The 15,780-nt window shown below is 33.6% G+C and overlaps 1 protein-coding gene across 2 annotated transcripts in view; it reads left to right on the top strand.

Annotated features, from left to right (window-relative positions):
* The window catches only part of LOC126774997 (adipokinetic hormone/corazonin-related peptide receptor variant I), a 62,853-nt gene that overhangs the window by 22,817 nt on the left and 24,256 nt on the right, over positions 1–15,780 (top strand). The gene's annotated exons all lie outside the window — the stretch shown is intronic.

Genomic DNA, 15,780 nt, shown 5'->3' with positions numbered 1-15,780 from the left:
CATAGTAAGTAAATGAGAATTAACACCATAAATAAATCGTTTAAAAAATATTCTATTGTGTGTCTTGCTGATTTTTCTCTGCCCGTTTAGTTAAAAAAACTAAGTTTCAATATACTTGTTAAAGCCTCATTAATTTGCCTGAAAAAATATATTATTTTGAATAACAAGCCGATATTTTAATCTGTAATTGGCTTTTATTAACGAGATTAAATAAAACAATTTATTATTAATAGTGACATCTGATAAGTATAAATGTAATATAACAAGGTAAGTAGACTTAAATGAAATAATTAATTAATAAATAAGCCTAACACTTAGAAACGCTCCTCGGCTGCATCTGTTTTTATTACCCTCGCTTTTCTTTCCAAAGCAAACATAACAATTAGAAATAGCCTGTGAATGTCTCCTGCTGAGCTTAGGCCTCCTCTCCTTTTTTTTAAGGAGAAGGTTTTAGAGCTTATTCTACCACGCTACTCCAATGCGGGTTGGTGGAATACATATGTGACAGAATTTCAGTGAAATTAGACACATGCAGGTTTTCTCACGATCACGTCAATTTCACGTTCAATAGTGCTTGCCCGGGTTTAAACCCAGTATCATCGGTTGAGATTCATGCATTCTAACCACTGGGCCATCTCGACTTTATAACAATTAACATAACCATTAATTTATTTTATTCAATCCATATATTGTAATAACTAAAATTGAATACAAAAGTATACTTACTAGACTAATGTCATGTCAAGTTTGTCCAAAATTGAATTACTATTTCAATAGGTTGCGTGCTAGTTTAAAATTCAGGTACAAGATTAGACACATCCGCACTATCGGGTGAAGTAAAATAAACTTGTAAAAATATGATTGTTTGGTTCAATATCTCGAGTTAATGATGTCAACGTGGAGATGGTTCTACTAACCTCGGTGATGTGTTTACGTCAGACTCTTGAATTAGTTCTCTTCAATATATATTCTTTGTATGTTTAGGATAAGTTAGAGACTCCAACGATACTCTGCATACGTTACACATATTTAACTTTACTATATACATATATATATACTAAATAATATTTAGTATGTAACTGTACTGTTACATACTAAATATTATACATAATAATACATTGGAAGGTGATAATGAATAATTTAAGTATTATAAATGTTAAGAAACTAGTACAATTTTAGGCTCTGGAAAGTAACGATAGGTTCTGGAACCAATAGCCATCAAACACTTCCGTTAAAAAATAATGTAACAGCCTGCTCTACCACGCTGCTCCAATGCGGGTTGGTGGATACAAGCTATGATTAGAGATTTGAGTTTACAGTCGTAACGATATTCTAAACCAGTGTTATGCTTACATTAAATATAATCTTGTTAAGTTAATGTCTATTCACAAGAGCTTGTTAAAACCTAACAAAGTTTAGTCATGATTTTAATAATATTAAATTTCGGTTGTATTGTTCATACAAGTAGGTTAAAGCAATTTGCAATAAAATTATTACTTACATTTTCAATTCTGTCCCTGTTAACCTTAATTAAGCTTTAAAGTTACGTTTCAAGTATGGAAGGAATTCATGAAGTAGCTCAGCTTTGATCCGCACTTTGGTTAAAGGTTTGATGTTGGTATATTGTTAGTTTATCAAAGTCAAAATCTTTACTTAATATAGTAGCGTTACACTTTATTTTTGATTCACTTGCAATAATCTAACATCAGCTCGGAAAGAAGCACTTTAGACCATTGGGTCTTTCTTCTTGAAGAATCGGTGATAAAATAAAAATTTTCCTTTACTTTAAAGATCATAATTATTATATCAGTGATTATAAGTAAAATGATAGTGAGTAATCACAACGTGTGTCATCATCTAAACAGTCATTGGTTTTGTAATATCCTTTCACACAGAAACGTTCCTAACCGTCTTTTTATTTTTGACTTGGCGTATTAATTTAATCTCATGTAAAAAAACATTGATAAATAGGGTTCATTACCCACACTTTTCATGTTTATGGATAAATAATAATTTAGCCGTGTTGGGGATTTGACAGTCGCTCCGGGTCTTACTTGTCCATTGCCGCACAGCGTGAAACGCAGCCTGTGTTGTGGGCAGCTTTGCGTCGAGTAGACTTCTTAAAAAGGTTATTAATCAAATTAATAATTTTAAAATTGGATGTTTATTATTTAGTTGATATTTTAGTATGTCAATAAAGATTTAACTCTTGTAAATTTATATTTAAATTAATAAAATATAGTAACTATACTGAGCTTCTTGTCGGTTCATCACGGAAGAATGTAGATTCTCAAACGACATTATAGTCCGGTCAAATAAGCCATTTCAATTTACAATAATTCGCTTAAAGTCGGTACAGACTTTGGAGACATTATTACAAATAAAATGCTAAAGGTCCCCACCGATCCCACATCTGCAAAAATAGTTATTCAAGGTCAAAGTAAAAAAAAATTCCGATAATCTGTAAAATTTATCATAAAAATAGATTAGACAAATCAAAAATCAAATCAAATCAACAGCCAATCGTTGTCCACTGCTGAACAAAGGCCTCTCCAAAGGTGCGCCAAAGCTCCCTGTCCTCCGCCTTCCGCATCCAGTTGGTGCCAGCCACCTTTTTAAGGTCGTCGGTCCACCTGGCTGGAGGGCGCCCTACGCTGCGCTTGCCGATTCGCGGTCTCCACTCTAGGACTCGTCTGCTCCAACGGCCATCGGTCCTACGACATACGTGACCAGCCCACTGCCACTTCAGCCTGCCAATTTTGCAAGCTATGTCGGTGACTCCGGTTCTTTTCTCACCTCAATCTCATTTCTGATCTTATCCTTCAAAGATACTCCGAGCATAGCTCGCTCCATAGCACGCTGAGCGACTTTGAATTTGTGGACTAGTCCCGCAGTTAGTGTCCACGTTTCGTGGACTAGTCCACAAATGGCAAATCCTCCCTAATGACAGATGCGCCCAAAAAAAGAGATTAGGCAAAAGTTACAAAATTATGTACAATAAGACTACTTTGACCGGATAATTTTTTTTTTATATTCGCCGGGAGGGCAAATGACTCTACTCCACCTGATGGTAAGTGGTAGTAGAGTCCAAACGCGACGACGGCCGTACAGACGGGAAAACGTTCTGCACTAGCCGCCTCCGCCTTGCCGGCCCGCAAGATGCCTCTTCACGCCTCGTTTGAAGGAACCCGGGTTGTAAGAGGAGGGGAACACGTGAGCTGGTAAGGAATTCCATTTTTTGGAAGTGCGACAAAGAAAGGAGTTGAAATTATGTTTGCATTTAATTCAATATTGCAATATGATGATGCAAAACTGCTTACTTATAAAGAATATTTTGTTTTTATAATTGAATCCTATTGAACATTTACTGTTGTAAAAGTATATGGATACTATAAAAATATGCTATGGTAGTTGTGTGTTTTGGAACGCCTTAAACCAGCTAAGGTATCTACGCAGTATTACACCCCTATGTATACAGGATTAAACTATAACAAGCACTTCGTATTAGTTTTAGAGTATGGTATCAGAACAAATATTACCCGAGTCGTACGAGAGGGTAAATATAGGGAAGTGTTCACCAAACAACATATTAGCTTGCCATAATATTTTATCACCTGTTAACAGATTTAGTTTCGTTTTTATAACATACTAGGTAATGCTTAATTTTTTGTTGGACAAATGAGGGGATGTTGAGTATTATGCAATACGACTTACAATAAAATATTTTGCTTACTCAAATGTATAACCAATTGTCATGGCGATTTGTTAAACGATATAGAAGTTTGTGTGCTTCAGCGCCATCTTGTCGCGAACTACAGCAAATTATATATGGTACAAAAAAACCATCTCCAGTATATACTGGATATGATATATGCAGATATATACATTATATACAATATATATATAGAGATATATACAATATATATATACATATATATAAGTAAGTCATGCAAATTTAAATGTCCTCTTCTATCCAGAAGTTTCTTCGCCTCTTAAAGAGGTTTTTTTAAATATTGGACAATTTCGTCGTTTTATTACTGAAACATGGTTGGTTGGTTGGTTTGTGTTAGAATAACTTATTCGGCTTTAATCTGAATTATCATTGGTTGTCTATTGTATCATTTACCAATGACAATTCAGATTTGTTAATTTAAACTAGATAAGTTTATTTATCATTCGTTTTATAAATTGAAGTTCAGACAGTTATTTTTGGAGTACATTATTAGTATTATATCGACAAATTATATTATTACATAAGTTCTTTATTGGTTTTTTTTGTTAGACTTGCTTTTGTCTTATATGAAATGATATGAGTAGGGAAATATTCGATTGTCAAATGTATGATTATATTTATTACGCGTATTATATTTTGCTATACATCTAGCGGTATAGACTTGTGTAATGTTTTATTAAAGTTGGTATCATATTATTTCATAATTGTCATTGTATTATATAAACGTAATTTTAATTTATCGGCTTTATTTATACATTTTATAAAATACATATATTACATTGATACAAAACCAATTTTATTCAATAATATTTAAGAAACTGCTACAAGAAAGTGTTGGGGAATTGAGAAAAAACTATGTCTTTTTCTGTACCCCAGACTACCTATATGCAAAATTTCATGATGATCGGTTAAGCAGATATAAAAGATAAAAACAAACAAACAAGCGAACTCACTTTCACATATATAATATAAGTAACGATGGCTTATAGTTAAAATATGAATAATCGATTGTACCGACATAATATTATAGTTAATCTAGTACTCAATGTAGCATAGCTAGATTTCGAAAAACTACTATAATAGGGCTTAAATAGATACAAATTAATGAACCCGTTATAATTGGTGGTAGAGCTTTGTACAAGCTCATCTGGGTAGGTACCACCCACTCATCAGATATTTTAACGCAAAACAGCAGTACTTGGTATTGTTGTGTTCCGGTTTGAAGGCTGAGTGAGCCAGTGTAATTACAGGCACAAGGGACATAACATCTTAGTTCCCAAGGTTGGTGGCGCATTGGTGATGTAAGGTTAAGATTTCTTACAATGCCAATGTCTATGGGCGTTGGTGACCACTTACCATCAGGTGGCCCATATGCTCGTCCGCCTTCCTTTTCTCTAAAAAAAATTATAACGCTTTATTATTATTAGTTTTCAATAGAAATGTATTTCGAAATTTACTCAATCCTTGTAGTAGTATTCGGAATCTGAAGGCATAGTATGGTTTTAAACTTTTTCGACCGTCGCGTCGCGTCTACTGAAATATTGATTACGAAGAATGTAATCAAATTCCAAGAGTCCGCTTTTCTTTTTACTGACAAAAGTTACACGATCGTTTGATTAGACGAAATACCGGTACGAGTATAATGGATGAAGAAATATCCTTTTAGTTAACTTTGTGAGGTGACTTTGAAAACTTTGTTAATCTTTTAAGACATTAGTCTTACGGATTTTGACGGATTTAATATTTGACGGTCCTCGCTGATTGCTTTGCCCTCTATTTGTTGTCAACAAATGTGGGGATTTGCGATTTAGTTTAAAAGTTCGGGTTCTGTATTATAAATGCTAGAAAAGTCTTGATTTTCTCATATCTCTGAATAAAACCCAAGTAATATATGTAGTTATGTATAATATCTACATAGATAAGTGAATATAATGCGTTATCATCTGCAGGCCAAGGTTTCATTTATCATTTTGTTCTTTCTTTCGTTTATCTTTTACTATAGTTGCCTGTATACCTCCTGTGTATCTCCTTATAAAATACATTTACTCCATATTACGACCGTCTTTGGAGATCCGGAATTCTCGGATGCGGATTCCGGGTTGGGCTAATAATTGTTAAATTGTTATTCTTTATAACCTAGCAACCCGAAGCACAAAGTACATAAAGCTGTGTAATAAAACATTCGTTTTTAAATATTGCAATTGTATTGATATTTGATAGTAGAGAAATAATTTTGTAAACAATATTTGTTTATGGGATTATATTAATATTTATGATCAGGTCTCTAGTATACTATATGGATAATATTTAATAGTACAGCAGAGGGTTATTTATATTCGGGTGGAATCGATACAGTAATACGGATTTATATTAAACAAATTTCAATCAAGGAAATAACAAATTATATCGTGTTTATATTTATGTTATGCATCTGTTTACAGTGATATAAGAATAAATTTATAACAGTGCAGAATGATGAATGATTAAAATTATACTCATATTGATATGAATTGACATTGAATTGATTTGCTGGCGATTTGCTCATAAACACACACACAAAAGTGCATCAACAACTGTAACATATACTAAATACTATTGTAGATAAATACGTGTTTATGAATACATACGTGTGTGTCATTAATTGTATATCGTACGATCAACATTGACGAAATGTCTACGTAAAGACAACGCCTACAGTTGTGTCGTCGATGTGACGCAGAAGGATCCTTTGACGATAAAAGTAAATGCCTACATCTAGAACATTGTCAATTTCTCTACATTGTATACAATGGACAAAATGGTGAGTGTAATTTATTGATTCATCGCTCAAAATGTAATTCAAGTTGTTTTTTTTTTCATTGTTGTAATTCAAAATTAATTATACTTCCTAGTGTGGCATCGTAATATTAATTGAATATTTTGGTTTGCATTAAGGCAAGTATTTATTATTAAATAAGTCAAATATATAAATAGTAACAGTACCAGCCTGTGAATGTCCCACTGCTGGGTTAAGGTCTCCTCACGCTATTTGAGGATAAGCTTTTTTTCCAATGCGGGTTGGTGGAATAGACATGTTTCAGAATTTCAGTTAAATTAGACACATGCAGGTTTACTCACGATGTTTTCCTTCACTATCAAGCATGAGATGAATTATAATCACAAATTAAGCACATGAAAATTCAGTGGTGCTTGCCCGGGCTTGAACCCACGATCATCGGTTAAGATTCACGCGCTCTTACCACTGAACCAGCTGAGCTTATATATAAATAGAATAGTCACAAATTATTTGTCTCGATGTTACAAAAAAAATATAGCAGTGGCGGACGGTTCTTACGGGACAAAAGTTTTGTTGAGTCTAATTGATTTGAAATAAACTATTTCTATCGGTTATATACATATCCATTTATAATTATATACATATATTTTTTAGCGATATGAGAGGATATTTCAATAAGAAAATAAACGAAACATATAAGAAGAAAGTACGTCAACAAGTTACTAAGATGTTCATTAACACAGGCGGGTAAAACATAATGATTGTTATTTTAGTAATTTACTTGATTCTATATTACAAACTGCAATAATCACTAAATAAAGTTAGTTAATAATCTACATTTAATAAGTATACAGTAACAGCCTGTTAATGTCCCACTGCTGGGCTAAGGCCTCCTCTCCCTTTTGAGGAGAAGATTTGGAGCTTATTCCACCACGCTGCTCCAATGCGGGTTGGTAGAATACACATGTGGCAGAATTTCAATGAAATTAGACACATGCAGGTTTCCTCACGATGTTTTCCTTCACCGTTAAGCACGAGACGAATTATAAACACAAATTAAGCACATGAAAATTCAGTGCTGCTTGCCCGGGTTTGAACCCACGATCATCGGTTAAGATTCACGCGTTCTTACCACTAGGCTATCTCGGCTTCTTTATTTCTTTCTCGGCTTAATAAGTATAATAAATTAAATAGCGCAATGGTGTATGGGTCGCCTAATGATGTAAAAAGTCACAAGTTCGATCCCGTTCCCATGTGCTATTGTCGTCCCCACTCCTAACACAAGCTTACACTTAATTGGAGGGGTAAATAGGAATATTAGTAATTTCCATAATGGGTATTGCTACTATTCGTAAAAAAAGAACTTCATTTTAATTATATTTTGGGTGAAATAGCTTTCACAGTTCAAACTACTAAATGTTTGCTACTTTCTATGTTTACAGTAAAATTATAGTTGTTATTCAATAATGTAATTTGTAAGTATTTAATTAATTATAATTATATCCGTTAATATAAGTGCATCCGTGTTTAAATTGCTTTAACATAGTAAGTACATTTATGTTTTGCACCGACTTTAGTATACATACACATACAATACATTTCGTTGTATAATATATTTTTTTTAATAACCCAATGAACCTTCTTGAGTTATTTTTACTTTTTTAGTGTCTAAAAATATTTAACCTTGTGAAATTCACAGCTGTTTTCAATTAACGAATTCGATATATTTCTAAATAACATGCCTTAGAGACAGCAGGGCCTATTATATTGAATAATATAGCCTTACATTTGATAAATTGTAAATCTATAGCACAAAAAGCTTTTGTTTTTTTTTATGTTATTAACTTTACACTTTGGTATATTTACCTGGTGCTGGGTTTGGTGTTTGCTCGTCTGGGAAGGGACCACCCATTCATCAGTCTACCGAAAAGTAGCAGTGTTGTTGTATTCAGATTCAGAATACAGATAGATAGATTCAGAAGGGTGGGTGAGCCAGTGTAACGACAGACATGAAGGGCGATAACTTCATAGTTCTCAAGGTCAAGCGACACCCGCTTTAGCGATATAAAGGATGGTTAATATTTCATACAATATCAATGTCTATGGGCGGTGGTGACCACTTACCACCAGGTTGCCCATTTGCCTAACCACCTACCAATTCTATAAAAAATATATAATTCTTCCTAAAAAAATTATTTACTGCAATAAAACAATATTTATTGAATGGTAATTGTCGTTCTACCCTTTTTTCTGCCCATATTGGGTCAAATCTCTGAAGACGTATAAAACAGACTAGAACTTAATCAATTCATACTTTCTTAAGATTTAACGTTTTAATCACAACTTTCAATATATTCAATAATACCGTACCGTAACCGTAACAGCCTGTGAATGTCCCACTGCTGGGCTAAAGGCCTCCTCTCCTCTTTTTGAGGAGAAGGTTTGGAGCTTATTCCACCACGCTGCTCCAATGCGGGTTGGTAGAATTCACATGTGGCAGAATTTCAGTGAAATTAGACACATGCAGGTTTCCTCACGATGTTTTCCTTCACCGTAAAGCACGAGATGAATTATAATCACAAATTAAGCACATGAAAATTCAGTGGTGCTTGCCCGGGTTTGAACCCACGATCATCGGTTAAGATTCACGCGTTCTTACCACAGGGCCATCTCGGCTTTTTTTTTCAATAATTAAACTTCAATATTTTTCAGAGCGTCTTTTAATTTAAAATTAAGTTAAAATGAATTCCACCAAACAATAATTAAAACTCTTTATTAGGTAACTAAGATGTTATGTCCCTTGTGTCTGTAATTACACTGGCTCACTCACCCTTTAAACCGGAACACAACAATACCAAGTACTGCTGTTTTGCGGTAGAATACCTGATGAGTGGGTGGTACCTACCCAGACGAGCTTGCACAAAGCTCTACCACCAGTAATCTTATTTCCCTTGGGTAATTATGGCGGAAGGTGACAATTTATCTTATTCTTATAAAATCGTCTGGCCTGACTTGCTATCATTAGCCAAAATTACTAAATCCTAAACGAACGAAAGAAGCTTACCGTTAGATTTGGCACATAGGTTTAGTTTATAACGATTTCATAATATTTTATATTGTGGAAATTTCAACTTTTAGGGGGAAAATGGGAGGCGTAACTATGTATATATTTTACTCGCACGAAGTCGGGAAGGGTAGCTAGTAGTTAATAAAATAAACTTTATTTAAGGAGGATATATAGAGGCACTTTCGAATTAACTTTAAGCATTTATGTATAATACATATAATTATTTTCGATAACTAATTTGGTGTGAGCATTCAAACGTGTATAATTTTAATTAAATAGTTATAAAAACCATCTGATTTAATTCTAAAAGTTCAGGTAATACTTTGACTTCGTGTGGAGAGGTTATGATTGAGAGGTTATAGAAATGACATTCATTTGTTTACTCATTCTATGAAAACAAATGCTAGGATTAATTGAACGTCGCCATAACATAGCTACGTGTAGATTTCTTGCAGTTAATTTCGATGATATCTTTGTTTATACTAAGATTTATAAAGAAAAGTCCTTTTATAAAAGAATTAAGCGTCGGTATTCATAATAAACACAAAGGCTTCTAATCAAAAACAGACGTTTATTAATCAATCAATCAATCAATCAATCAACAGCCAATCGTTGTCCACTGCTGAACATAGGCCTGTCCCAAGGTGCGCCAAAGCTCCCTGTCCTCCGCCTTCCGCATCCAGTTGGTGCCCGCCACCTTCTTAAGGTCGTCGGTCCACCTGGCTGGAGGGCGCCCTACGCTGCGCTTGCAGATTCGCGGTCTCCACTCTAGGACTCGTCTGCTCCAACGGCCATCGGTCCTACGACATACGTGACCAGCCCACTGCCACTTCAGCCTGCTAATTTTGCAAGCTATGTCGGTGACTCCGGTTCTTTTCCGGATAATCTCATTTCTGATCTTATCCTTCAAAGATACTCCGAGCATAGCTCGCTCCATAGCACGCTGAGCGACTTTGAATTTGTGGAATAGTCCCGCAGTTAGTGTCCACGTTTCGGCACCGTATGTCATGGCAGGTAAGACGCATTGGTTGAAGACTTTCGTCTTCAAACATTGCGGTATAGACGACTGGAGGACTTGACGAAGGTTGCCAAATGCTGCCCATCCCAAGCGAATTCTTCGATCGGCTTCCTTCTCGAAGTTGTTCCTACCGACTTGTATTATCTGTCCTAGGTAGGTATATTCACTAACAACTTCGAGAGGTTTCCCCTCGACGTATATCGGTCCCGGCACGACATGCCTATTGAACATGACCTTGGTCTTGTCCAAGTTTATACCGAGACCGACACACCGGGAAGACTCGCCTAGGCTATGCAGCATTTCGGTGAGTTGTTCCAGCGACTCTGCTATGATGAAGATATCGTCGGCAAATCGAAGGTGTGAGATGTACTCGCCGTTTACATTGACTCCATACTCAGTCCAATCCAGCGTCTTGAAAACGTCTTCCAACGCGTTGGTGAACAGTTTCGGGGATATTACATCCCCATGTCTCACCCCTCTGCGCAGTTGGATCGCCTTCGTCTTACAGTCCTGGATGTGGACAGTCATTGTAGCGGCGTTGTACAGACATCTCAGTACCTCGATATATCTCCAGTCGATATGACATCTCTGCAATGAGTCGAGCACTGCCCAGGTTTCGATGGAGTCGAAGCCTTTCTCGTAGTCCACAAATGCCATACACAGCGGCTGATTGTACTCTTCATGTGATGTGGTCCACGGTGCTGTAGCCTGATCGAAAGCCGGCTTGCTCTGGGGGCTGGAACTTGTCAAGTCGTCTGGCGAGACGGTTCGTGACGACTCTTGAGAACAGCTTATACACGTGACTCAGGAGGGAGATTGGTCTGTTCATCTCGTGCTTGACGGTGAAGGAAAACATCGTGAAGAAATCTGCATGTGTCTGATTTCATTGAAATTCTGCCACATGTGTATTTTACCAACCCGCATTGGAGCAGCGTGGTGGAATAAGCTCCAAACCTTCTTTTCAAAAAGGGAGAGGAGGCCTTAGCCCAGCAGTGGGACATTAACAGACTTTTTTTACTGTTACTCTATTTTGCATATTGCCAGTAAGAATAATGTACATTAGGCTTAGATGAAGAATCTTTATAAAAAGAGATCTCTATTTGAAGATAAATGTAATAAAACACATTAAGTAAATTTTTATGATATAAGATTTTAAAATTATGACGATAAGTATTTTGTGATAACAATTACACGTCTCACATATACCAAAATTGCAATAATTTATTTATAGGATTATATACAATATACATCCCTACTTGAATAATTCTAACTTATAATTTATTACAAAGTTCGTGTTTTATAATTTTCAATTTTTTTTATTTAAATTAAACGTAAAAACGTAACTATTACCTAACGGGTAACTATAAATAAATAAATTATTTTTTTTATTAATTAGGTCATTTTACAAGATAAACTTCAAAGATATAATGGTTTCATAATTAATTCTATTGATGAAAACAGCAAGAAACTTATTTTTAACTACAAAAAAGGGAGTTTACGAAGGCTACAGAAGTTTTTGACAAATCACGATGGGAAAAAGATTAAAAATATTTCCTCAAATAATAAACCGGACACTGTCCCAATTAACGCCAAGTATTATCAAGAGTAATCCGTTGAAAACAACAGAAGTAATACATATATAGAAAAACATGTTATCGTTCTTTTGGAAGGTCGTAGTTTGACCTGGACCTGATATGACTGAGTTTTTTTAAAGATTTTGTGCATACTTATCGTCATTTAATAATAACAATTGTTAGCAACACTATTTATTCTACTGTCAAATGGTAATATTATATTATACGAATTAAAAAGAATTCGTATCATATATATATTGCCGGTCGTGTCATATATATATGTCCGGATTATGAGAGTGCATCTGCGTTTGCACACACATACTTGTGCACTGTCTAATATGTCCTGCGCATTTGGTGAATCTCTCTTGAGATTGGCCGCAATGATAGAAATCGGTGAGGAGGACATCTTGCAATTATATATTTGTTGTATGTTCGTGTATAACTTTTTTGTTTAGGTACTGATTGATTCTTACTGCACTGCGTTCGTTATAGCTCCAAGGCCTATCTCAAATTGATTGGTTTCCGACATAATTAGTTTTACATAATATATAAATAGTTTTATTAAATACATTCATTATTACTCGAAAATATTTATAAAATACATTCATTATTAGCTCACGAGATATTTCTTTTAGATAATTAAATTAAAAAATTTAAAAATTGTAATGTTTTTATTGTATAAATTTTAGGAAAGCCGATAAATTGTAGTCAGTTTTTTTTTCTTAGTCGATAGTTATAAAAGATCACACTCCATTAAATAAGATTCTGTGTGTAGTAAAAAGACTAGACTATAATAACTAGAAGCGAAATCCATTTTAATTTATATATTTCTATTTTAAAAGTGTAGTGTATTTACAATTCAATAAATTCAATGTAAATAAAAATACGATTACCTATTAATGATTTGATCAAATATTTTTAATTAGAAATGTAATTAACTTAAATGATACTGCTTGTAAAAGCTTGTAAATTTGGTTCAAAATTCAATCCATTATATATTGATGCGAAAATACAATTAGATGAATATTATAATCCCTATTTTGAACGTCCGTTTAAGATTCTCCAACATATTGGAGAGGGCACGACATAAAAAAATCGGTCAGTGAAAAATAACATTCACGTTATCTAAACAAGATCGTGATTCAAATATTTTGTCTCAAATCACAAGAGCGCCGAACGAACCGTTGGTTCATATTGAAATTGGAACATAAATAAAAAAGAAATAAATAATCATTGTAATATAATTCAGTGAGCAGTTAGGAGCAAAAAAAGTGTACACTGTATAATAAGATCTGGTGATAGATTAGACTCAAGAGTTTAAATACTAATAATTAAATATATAATTAATAAAATAATATTTATATATTATATTATTTTTAAAATAAAAATAACTAAAATACTTATTTATATATGTATTCTTTATATTAAAGTAGGTTGATGGACTGCTCTGTTTTCATACGTAAAAATTATAACAGATGGTTTTATCCATCTTTCTTTGTTCCTTTGTAGGATGATGCCAAACTTTTTATGTAAGATAAGCGTCAGTAATCTGACAATCATAGTATGCTAAGAATATTATTGAGAAAATGGTTTTTTGTTTGTCCTTCTACATATTGACATTTATCCAATGTCGTTGTTTGTCAACTTGTTTTTGCGACGGCTTCGCCTGCGTGTTAGGAAAAGGGTGCCGGGTATTACATAAGAGTTACATATGTTGTTCCTTGGACTTCAAGCTTGCTTCATACCAGATTTCATCAGAATCAGTTCAGTGGTATAACCGTGGGTAACAGACAGATAGAGTTAGTATAGCTTTAACAAAAAATTAAAAATACAAAAAATTCTTTTAAAATTAAAATCTTGTTGCAGAAAAAAATGCCACGTCCCAACTGCAGTGTGCGTACGACGTACACATTTGCTAAAATTTATAATTAAACTGATTAATAGTAAAACACATTATATGTTTAATAAACAAAAATAAAATAGATTTCTTTTAAACGTTTGATACGTTTACAATAAACAAAAAAGGAGTAAGGCACCCGATGGTATTGCTTTCTTCAGATTACATTTGACTGATAAAAAAATGAAAACATTTATCCTTTTAAAAAAATGTGGGACGTTCTTGTATTGAAATTATTAATTATATTGCAATATATTATTTTTCAGTGCATTCATTACGGGGATTTGCGTCTTAGAATTTTATATAATTGTTTACTGCACTCTCACCTTGACCTCTATGGAAAAAACAACTGTTATAAATCAAATTATCAGTGAAAAGTAAACAATGAATTCTCATTACTGCAAAAAAAAAAAAACAAATCACAGCAAAACATCGTGATGTCAACAGCATGTTTTGACAGTGGCGATTTCCCGATAGCATTTAACACTAACGATGCTGCCTGACATATAACGCGCCGACATCTGACCTTCAGGTCACAGTGACCCTTTGCAATTGTAGACGATGTGCTAGCGAAAACACAATTGTCTCTTCAGCAAAAAGTCAAGCAATTGATGTAAAATAATTTTTTGTAGACATTTAATGTTTTTTATGGGATTTTTTTCCTTGTCTTACTTAAAAAAAGTCTCTAGTTAACACATGTGCTTATTCACAAAAATATAACCTCGAACATAAAAAAAAGCTACTTTAATTCCTGTAATAAAAATATTTTCTTCTCTTCGATAATCCAATGAGTAAATTCATATTTCCCTATAGATTGCAAATTATTTATCCATTAATACGCATCAAAAACTTCATCCCCTCTGACAGTTCCATTCTGGTAATAAAAAATAATCTTTCTAGAAGTTTGTAGCACGAGTCTGTTCTAAATATGTCTATATTATATTTCTTATACATTATGTTTATGTCTAACTATTATTTATAATGTAAGATCATCTAAAATATTATTTTTGATCAACAGCCACGATACGATACACAAGATAAGTGGACACTAGAAATTGTCATAATAAGGAAACATTTAAGTTATAACTTTCTTTAGTTATGACACTTTGTTTTATGATATTACTAATAAATTAACTTTTAGAATTTTCATCGTTGTTATTATTATTATTATAACATCTTCAGTCATTTTTAAATTAATCGTAATTATAGGATTTATTCGCATAATAATATTACTTTTTAGTATGTTGTTATGTAATATGATTTATGTACGGACCTTATTTATCTCCAGTCGGGTTGGAGTGGCGATCTCACTATAAGAACAAACCTCTGTGTAAACACTTGTGCACTGTAATATATCTTGCACAGGTGGCTAGCTTCCTGAGAATGTCTGGTTAAAACAATTCATTTTTAATATCAAAATATACGCTTGTGCCTACGTATTAACTTTTATTAATGTAAGCAAAAATCACTGTCCATAATGGCACCTAGAAACAAGTCGATATTCGATATGCTACATTGTCAATTAATACATTATTATATGTTCTGTCGCCAGTCGCCATTCTAACATCGCACTGTAATATCGTCGTAACAATTAAATATTGTAAATTATATTACAATACATATATCTATACTCAATTGCCTTTCATTACATCATCCACAAGACATTTAAGGCAAATTGGTGACCCCGACGTGATTCAGTCAGTTTATACGAAATT

The sequence above is a fragment of the Nymphalis io genome, chromosome 17, assembly GCF_905147045.1.
Source record: "Nymphalis io chromosome 17, ilAglIoxx1.1, whole genome shotgun sequence".
NCBI classification, from domain to species: Eukaryota; Metazoa; Arthropoda; class Insecta; order Lepidoptera; family Nymphalidae; genus Nymphalis; species Nymphalis io.
The sequence above is the reverse complement of the archived record's forward strand: the minus strand, read 5'-3'. Positions and strand labels throughout refer to the sequence as shown.